This window comes from Nelumbo lutea, chromosome 1 (genome assembly GCF_056320005.1).
Source record: "Nelumbo lutea isolate HS-2025 chromosome 1, American lotus-T2T, whole genome shotgun sequence".
NCBI classification, from domain to species: Eukaryota; Viridiplantae; Streptophyta; class Magnoliopsida; order Proteales; family Nelumbonaceae; genus Nelumbo; species Nelumbo lutea.
In genome coordinates this window covers 219,640,434-219,649,886 of record NC_142684.1, presented here as the reverse complement: position 1 = coordinate 219,649,886, position 9,453 = coordinate 219,640,434, and the positions used below count along the sequence as shown (strand labels likewise).

The 9,453-nt window shown below is 38.8% G+C and overlaps 1 non-coding gene across 1 annotated transcript; it reads right to left on the bottom strand.

Moving 5' to 3' along the window:
• Positions 1-2,697: 2,697 nt before the first annotated feature.
• LOC148881124 (small nucleolar RNA R71) lies at positions 2,698-2,804 on the bottom strand. Its single transcript, XR_016106269.1, has one exon. It is a non-coding gene; the product is annotated as a small nucleolar RNA R71 (small nucleolar RNA).
• Between the last annotated feature and the right edge of the window lie 6,649 nt (positions 2,805-9,453).

Below are 9,453 nucleotides of genomic sequence, written 5' to 3'. Positions count from 1 at the left end.
ATGTAGTAGCCTTCCAATATGGAAATCAGACCTGAGCACAACTGTACTGTTATCAGTAGCTGCTGTCATATTTATTACTGTTCTCAGTGGCTTCTGAGATTTTAGAGCTAATCTCAATTTTGTGTAGAACTGATGTCTGAAATTGCTATCTCACAATCCTTTGTACACTGATTTCATTTTTGTGTATTGACCTTCAGTAGCACAGAATAGCCTTTTAATATGAAGATCAGACCTGAACACAATCACTGTTGATCCGCATTTAGCTATCCTCAGTAGCTGCTAAGATTTCAGATATGATTTCAGAACTGTATATTACTGTTCTCAGTAGCTATTGAGATTTCAGCTCTCAGCAGTTCAGATCTATTTCAGCAATATAAAGAAAAGGAATTTGTATACTGTTGTTCTACTCAGAGATTACTGAATTCGGACCTGCTTGTAAATTGCTACTGAATTCTGTATATTGAATAAGATGTTGATCTGCTTTTAGTTAGCTGCATTTATTTATTTTAGGATGTAGGCTTGTATATTCCAATACTTCACTATACATTTTCAGTTGTAATAAGGTTAGTTATTTTGTGAATATTGGCTTGTTTATTGCCTTAACTTTCGCAGTTTCTGACAAGCAGAGTCGAGCTGGAGGAAATCCTCTATGACCCGAAGATTGAAAGAACTCTCCTTGTCCGACTAAGAGCAGCCAAACAAGTCCAGCAAGAAGCTCAAGAAGCTCAAGAAGCTCAAGAAATGGCTGAGCAGAGGACTATGATGAACTATGCCAAACCCACTCTCACTGGAGCTGCCTCTAGCATTATCAGGCCCAATATTGCTGCTAACAACTTTGAGATCAAACCTGCCATCATAATGATGTGTGGCTCACTGTGACACTAGCAAGTGCACTAGCCTTTCAAGTAATAAAGTAGTGAGTGAAGTATCGTTCCCACGAGGATTTAGGACACAAGTATCAATACTAAATTGAATACTTCTTATCTGATTAACAAATAAATCAAAACTTTAATGAAAGCTAAAAATCCTAAATTAAAATCTATCTAAATCATTGGTCCAATTGCCTTCAAATCAGGTTAGAAGAGTAAACAGTAAATTTCAATCTCAGAATTCAGCAATCTATCAATTTGGATCATTCGAATAAATCATAATTGAGCATTGGTTTGGTGCAACCCCAAGGTCATGAATAGCCTCTCTCAAGCGCATGTTCATCCTATGCATGAGTGACAATTCTTCTATCTCTAACAAGAATCTAATCCCCATGCATGCATTTCTTCAAACACTTCTAAGGCATCAATTCAAAATTGAATTGATCACCAACTGAATTGTGCAAGTTATCTCTAATCTTGCATCCAATTCAGTTCTTGAATAGTAGATCTGAATTCCTAGAGTCTCTCTCAAGCACTCTAGGAATTCCAAGCTTTAGATCCATTCGGCCAATCTGAAAATTGCAGATCTGAATTCTCTTTCAAGCAATTCAGATCTTGCAGTCTCAGATCTGAGAATTCAGATCTGAGTTTTGAAGGTTAGTTGGCCGAATTAATCTACAAAAACACCCTTATTCAAGAAACTCCAAGTACAATTCATGACCATTCAAATGAATAAAAAAGAATTAGATTGCTGAACTGAAATTTTACAAGCTGAAATACATCAAGGAAGAATGGAAGAAGGAGAAAGAAGAAAGAAAATATAACAAAGAAACAAAATTCAAATTAAAGGAGAATGAAACTACAATTGAGTTATTACAAATGATCTTTGAATCTCAAACCCTCAATTTCAAACTCACCTTCTCTTCTAGCTTGCTTGTCTTGAACTTCCTTCAGCCCTTCTTCTTCTTCTTCCTTGCGCCTAACTTTCTTCTCTTCTCTTCTCTCAAGGTGGCTGAACCTCTAAGAGTGGGAGAGCCTTCCTCTCAAGCAATTCAACCCCCTTTCCCCTCCTAGAGGCCTCCTTATATAGTTTTTCAATGGGGCTCTTGCCCCTTCTTGAAGCCTCTAGAATGGGGTGTATTACACTCATTTCTTGAGCTTTCTAGAGCTCTCTTGAAAGCCTCCTAAGGGCTGCTATTTGGGCTACACTTAGGCTCTCTCTTAGCAGATGATAGCTATACATTGAGCTGCTCTTTTGGGCTGAGAATGGGCCTTCCTTGCTGGGCCGAATTCTACTCTTAGCTAGGCTTTCTTTTCTTGGGTTTTCTCAAGGAATCCACTTGCTCTTCTTGGGCCGAAGTGCTCTCTCTTGCTTCCACAACCGGGCTGGGCTGAATTTGGTCTTTTTGAACCTTCTTTTCTTGCATTTTTCCTTCATTTTCTTGGATTAATTACCCCTAAAACTTATTCTTAGCATTAAGCTAAATTAAGGCAAAAATTAATAAAATCGGCATAAAAATCCATGCTAAAGTCCTCAAAACTTATAGATAAATTGTAGGTTCATCACATACAAATGATTCAAAACATGGTGCAATTCTGTGGATTGGCCCACGAAGATCCCAATGCACACATTTCTATCTTTTTAGAAATTTGTGACACATTCAAACACAATGGGGTAAGTGATGATGCCATTAGGTTGAGGTTATTCTCATTTTCTTTGAAGGATAAAGCCAAAGCATGGCTGAATTCATTACTGGCAGGATCAATAGCTACGTGGGATGAAATGGCTAGCCGTTCTCTCTAAATATTTTCCCCCACTAAAACTGCTATAATGAGGAATGACATCACTACTTTTTTCCAGCAAGAGGAGGAATATTTATACGAGTCATGGGAACGGTACAAGGAGCTGTTAAGGAGAGTTCCTCACCATGGCCTCCCCATTTGGCTGCAAGTGCAGACTTTCTATAATGGTCTTACTGACTCAAATAAGACCATATTAGATGCTGCAGCCGGAGGGTCCATAAATAATAAAACTCCTGAGGTTGCCCATGCACTTATTGAGGAAATGGCAGCCAACAACTATCAATAGCATTCTGAAAGAACTCAAACTAGGAAGCAGCATGGCTTGCATATTGTTGATACTTATACGACACTATCTGCACAAATAGGAGCACTCAGTAAGAAAATAGATGAAATGCAGATAGCTGTCATGCATGTGCAGCCTCTTAATTGTGAATTGTGTGGGGGAGGCCACATCAGTACTGACTGCCAAGTTGGCAATCAGTTCGGGCCATCTACTGAACAAGTTGACTATGTCAGCAATTTGTCAAGACAGCAGGGTTACCAGAGTCACCATACTTTTCATCCAGGATGGAGGGGACATTCAAACCAGTCCTGGCCAAATCAGCATACTTCCAAGCCGTTCCACCAGACTTAACATCAGCCTGAACCAAAGACCAATTTGGAGGAACTGATGACAAAATTTATAACAGGTGCAGAAACCAGGTTCCAGAACCAGGAAGCCTCAATCAAAAGCCTGGAAAACCAAGTGGGGCAATTGGCACAATTAATCTCTTCCAGACTGCCGGGAACTCTTCCAAGCAACACTGAAGTGAATCCACGAGAGCAGGTACAAGCTATTACCTTAAGGAGTGGAAAAGAGTTGCCCGAGGTAGAAAAGAAGAATTGGGCTGAACCCAAGGCAGAAACAAGCCTTGGTACCGGACAACAGAAGACGGAACAACCAAAAGCACAACAAGGGATGCACCAGCAGCCACAAGTTCCATTCCCTAACAGGCTGAAGCAACAAAAATTGGAAAGGAATTTGGTAAGTTTCTTGAAATATTTAAAAGTTTACATATTAATATTCCTTTTGCTGATGCTTTAGCCCAGATGCCACACTATGCAAGGTTTTTGAAGGAATTATTGGCAAACAAATGGAAATTGGGAGATGTGGCTACAGTTGCTTTAAATGAGGAATGTTCTGCTATCCTTCTGAACAAGCAGCCTCAGAAACTCAAAGATCCAGGGAGTTTCACTATTCCTTGTACCATTGGTAGTTTAAAAATTGAAAAAGCTTTATGTGACCTGGGAGCTAGCATCAGTTTAGTGCCATATTCTATCTTCAAGAAATTGGGGTTGAATGAACCCCAACCCACTAAAGTGGCATTACAATTGGCTGATAGATCCATCAGACATATAGGGGGATCATAGAAGATGTGTTAGTTAAAGTTGACAAATTTATTTTTCCAGTTGATTTCATTGTGTTAGACATGCAAGAAGATGTGGAGGTCCTGCTTATCCTAGGGAGACCTTTCCTGGCTACCGGGATAGCAATGATTGATGTCCAACAAGGACAACTCAGCCTTAGGATACAAGATGAGGAGATAATTTTTAAAATGTCTGATGCTATGAAACATGCACCCTCTAGTGATGATTCTTGTTTTATGATTGATGCCATTGAATTGACAATTGATGAATGCTTCCAAGTAAGTAGAATAGTTGATCCTCTCGAACTCTACCTCCAGCAGGGAGAACTTGAAGAAGGAGAAAATGAAGAAATAAACCTCATGATAGCATACCTGAATGATAAGCCTCAATTCAAGGGAAAGTGGTTTCTTAAATTAGAGAACTTGGAAGGTAGAAGATATCAAAGGCATTAATCCATCAATCTATACTCATAGAATTTTGATGGAAGAGGACAACAAGCCTTCCGTTCAGCCCCAAAGGCGCCTGAACCCCAACATGAAAGAAGTGGTAAAGGCTGAAATAATTAAGTTGTTAGATGCTGGGATCATTTATCCTATTTCTGATAGTTCTTGGGTAAGCCCTATGCAAGTTGTGCCCAAGAAAGAGGGTATGACTGTTGTTCCAAATGAGAAAAATGAACTCATCCCTACTAGAACCGTCACCGGATGTTGGATGGATATTCAGGGTATAACCAGATACCAATTGCACCAGAAGATCAAGAAAAGACCACTTTTACTTGCCCATATGGAACCTTTGCATACCGAAGGATGCCCTTTGGGTTATGCAATGCCCCAACTACCTTTTAGCGATGTATGATGTCTATATTTTCTGATATGGTTGAAAATTTTATTGAGATCTTTATGGATGATTTTTCAATTTTTGGCTCTTCGTTTGATGTATGTTTGAATAATCTAGAACATGTGCTTACTAGATGCAAAGAAACACATCTTGTGTTGAATTGGGAGAAATGTCATTTTATGGTGCAAGAATGCATAGTGCTTGGACACAAGATCTCTCAAAGAGGTATAGAAGTCGACAAGGCCAAGTTGGAGGCAATTGAAAAATTGTCACTCCCAACATCTGTTCGCTCTTTGAGAAGTTTCTTAGGACATGTCAGATTCTATAGGAGGTTTATTAAGAATTTCTCAAAAATTGCCAAGCCATTATCTACCTTGCTTAAAAAAGAAGTGACTTTTGAATTTTCAACTAAATGCCTTCATGCTTTCAACATCTTGAAAGACAAATTGATCCATGCACCTATCATGGTAGCACTAGATTGGACCCTCCCATTTGACTTAATATGTGATGCGAGTGATTCTGCTATAGGAGCAATTTTAGGACAAAGAATGAACAAACATTTTCAGCCAATTTACTATGCTATCTGAACCTTGACTGAACCCCAACTCAATTACACCACCACAGAAAAGGAGCTGCTAGCAGTAATATTCGCACTTGACAAGTTTCGTTCATATCTGATATTATCCAAGGTTGTTGTCTACACAGATCACTCATCATTAAGGCACTTGCTTACCAAGCAAAACTCAAAACCAAGACTGATCAGGTGGATCCTTTTATTGCAAGAGTTTGACATTGAGATTAGAGACATGAAGGGTGCTACAAACCTGGCTGCTGACCATCTCTCCCGGTTGGACAAAGTAAGCTCAAAAGAGGAGATAACCAACAACATTCGAGAAGAATTTTCGGATGAACAGCTGTACTCAATACAGAAATACTCATATCCTTGGTATGTTGATTTTGCTAATTATCTAGCTGCACAAGTCCTTCCTCCTAACCTTTCATATCAACAGAAAAAGAAATTCCTTTTTGATGTAAAATACTATCTATGGGAGGAACCCTTTTTGTATAAATTGTGTGCAGATCAGATCATAAGAAGATGTGTCCCTGAGGAGGAGATGGAGTACGTACTCCAATTTTGCCATGATAAAGAAGTAGGAGGTCATTTTGGAGCTAGTTGCATTGCAGCCAAGGTTTTGCAATCAAGTTTTTATTGTCCCACACTTTTCAAAGATGTCCATAGGTATGTGTCCACATGTGACAAATGCCAAAGATCGGGAAACATTTCCCAATGGAATGAAATGCCCATTTCCAATATTTTGATATGTGAAATCTTTGATGTTTGGGGTATAGATTTCATGGGGCCTTTCCCGAATTCTTTTGGGAATAAGTACATCCTCGTTGCAGTTGACTATGTATCCAAATGGGTAGAAGCCATGGCTTTACCCACAAATGACTCAAGAAGGATGATACACTTCCTAAAGAAGCTATTCTCCCGATTTGGCACTCCGCGAGCTATAATTAGTGATAGGGGAACTCACTTCTGCAATAGCCAATTTGAGAGGTTAATGCAGAAATATGGAATTACACATAAATTAGCTACCCCTTATCACCCTCAAACTAGTGGCCAAGTGGAGTTGGCTAATAGGGAACTCAAAAGAATTCTAGAAAAGACCGTAGAATCTGCTAGAAAAGATTGGTCCATCAAATTAGATAGTACATTATGGGCATACAGAACTGCATTTAAGACACCCATTGGCATGTCCTCCTACAGATTGGTCTTTGGTAAAGCATGCCATTTACTAGTTGAATTAGAACACAAGGCCTATTGGGCTCTTTAATTCTTAAATTTTGACATTCAGGCCACAGGGGCTAAAAGGCGGTTGCAATTGAATGAATTGGATGAATTCAGACTTGCCGCTTATGAGAATGCCAAAGTTTATAAAGAAAGAATAAAAAACTGGCATGATAAGAACTTGCTGAGATGGGACTTTTATGTAGGCCAACATGTATTGTTATATAATTCTCATCTCCGCTTGTTTCCAAGTAAGCTGAGATCCAGGTGGTCTGGACCCTTTACCATTTCACAGGTTTTTCCCCATGGGGCTATAGAACTCACCCACCCGGTTCAGGGCACGTTTAAAGTAAATGGTCAGCGCCTGAAACCATATTTAATGGGCGGTACTGTACCCCCTTCATCCACTGTTTATCTTGATAACCAATAATCTTTTGTGCTTGCTCATGAACAGGTTAAGGCATCTTTTTGTCATTTATCTTTTTAGAATATTAGTTAGTAAAATAAAGATCTTTTTCTCAAAATTCCAATTCTTTAAGGACTCGGTTCATCATTTTCTTTTCTTCAGTTTGCTCTAGCAAGTGTGATTCCCTAACACTACGAACATTGAGGACAATGTTCATCTTCAGTGTGGGGGAGTGAGCTTGAGGCTAGGGTATGAGGGCTGAAACCATGCACCTCATTCACCCCAACACACATATGTAGGCAATGACATAACCAAAAAAAAAAAAAGAGATTGGAACCCCTCAAGTTCATTACTATTTATTTGATGATTTTTAAGAAGGAATTCAATGAGTTGAGGGAGACTGATGTACTTGTTAAGTTTTTATTCTTGTAAATGACCCAATTTGATATATGCATGAGAAAAGGGGAGCTGAATATGCCTTTCAGCATGACTAGCCCTAACTATCTTCATGTGTATGGAAGCCCTTGATTTCATGGTTAATGGTCAAGAGAGCTAGTGCACATCTGAAGTGCTGATTCTTGATGTTCAATAATTGCAAAAAAGGACAGAAGCCCAAATTGACTCTGCTATTTTGAGTTGAATAGTAAAACTAGTAGCTCAGAACATGAGTCCTATTTACCTACCTCAAGTAAGTGACCAGTGTGAGATGGAGCATAAGATGCACTAACACAAAAAAAAAAAAGTAAAAGAGAGAGAAAAGTGTGTCAGATGGAGCATAAAATGCACTCACACAGGAAAAAAAAGAAGAAAAAAAGGGTGAGATGGAGCATAAGATGCACTCATCCTTAGAAACAAGTAATTGTGGTGACAACTGAGGTTCAAAGGGGCACTCTAAAGTTGAACTCTCATTGAGATTTAGTTACAGATGTGAAACGTAGTGAAGTTTGATTATTAACCTTGACAATTAAGGAGCTGATTTATATATGATTTAGGAGTGAAGGCTAGACTATGATGAAATTCATATTCTCCTTTCCTTCTTATACTTATATTAAATGGTAATTTACAAGAATAAGAGCTGGGCACTTACAAAAGTTCCCCGACTACTCAATGCATTTCTATCTTAAAAAGTTCACCAGGTAAATGGTGAGAACAAAAGGGGGGGAATGTTCAGTTTTTGGCTGATGTCTTTGCTTGAGGACAAGCAAAAGCTTAAGTGTGGGGGTATTTGATGAACCTACAATTTATCTATAATTTTTGAGGACTTTAGCATGGATTTTTATGCCGGTTTTATTAATTTTTGCCTTAATTTAGTTTAATGCTAAGAATAAGTTTCAGGGGTAATTAATCCAAGAAAATGAAGGAAAAAGGCAAGAAAAGAAGGTTCAAAAAGACCAAATTCAGCCCAGCCCGGTTGTGGAAGCAAAAGAGCACTTCGTTCCAAGAAGAGCAAGTGGATTCCTTGAGAAAACCCATGAAAAGAAAGCCTAGTTAAGAGTAGAATTCGGCCCCAGCAAGGAAGGCCCATTCTCAGCCCAAAAGAGCAGCTCAATGTATAGCTATCATCTGCTAAGAGAGAGCCTAAGTGCAGCCCAAATAGCAGCCCTTAGGAGGCTTTCAAGAGAGCTCTAGAAAGCTCAAGAAAGGGGTGTAATACACCCCATTCTAGAGGCTTCAAGAAGGGGCAAGAGCCCCCTTGAAAAACTATATAAGGAGACCTCTAGGAGGGGGGAGTGGTGTTCAATTACTTGAGAGGAAGGCTCTCCCACTCTTAGAGGTTCGGCCACCTTGAGAGAAGAGAAGAGAAGAAGGTTAGGCGCAAGGAAGAAGAAGAAGGGTTGAAGGAAGTTCAAGACAAGCAAGATAGAAGAGAAGGTGAGTTTGAAATTGGGGGTTTGTGATTCAAAGATAATTTGTAATAACTCAATTGTAGTTTCATTCTCCTTTAATTTGAATTTTGTTTCTTTGTTATATTTTCTTTCTTCTTTCTCCTTATTCCATTCTTTCTTGATGTAGTTCAGCTTGTAAAATTTCAGTTCAGCAATCTAATTCTTTTTTATTCATTCGAATGGTCATGAATTGTACTTGGAGTTTCTTGAATAAGGGTGTTTTTTTAGATTAATTCGGCCAACTAACCTTCAAAACTCAGATCTGAATTCTCATATCTGAGATTGCAAGATCTGAATTGCTTGAAAGCGAATTCAGATCTGCAATTTTCAGATTGACCGAATGGATCTAAAGCTTGGAATTCCTAGAGTGCTTGAGAGAGACTCTAGGAATTCAGATCTACTATTCAAGAACTAAATTGGATGCAAGATTAGAGATAACTTGCAAAATTCAGT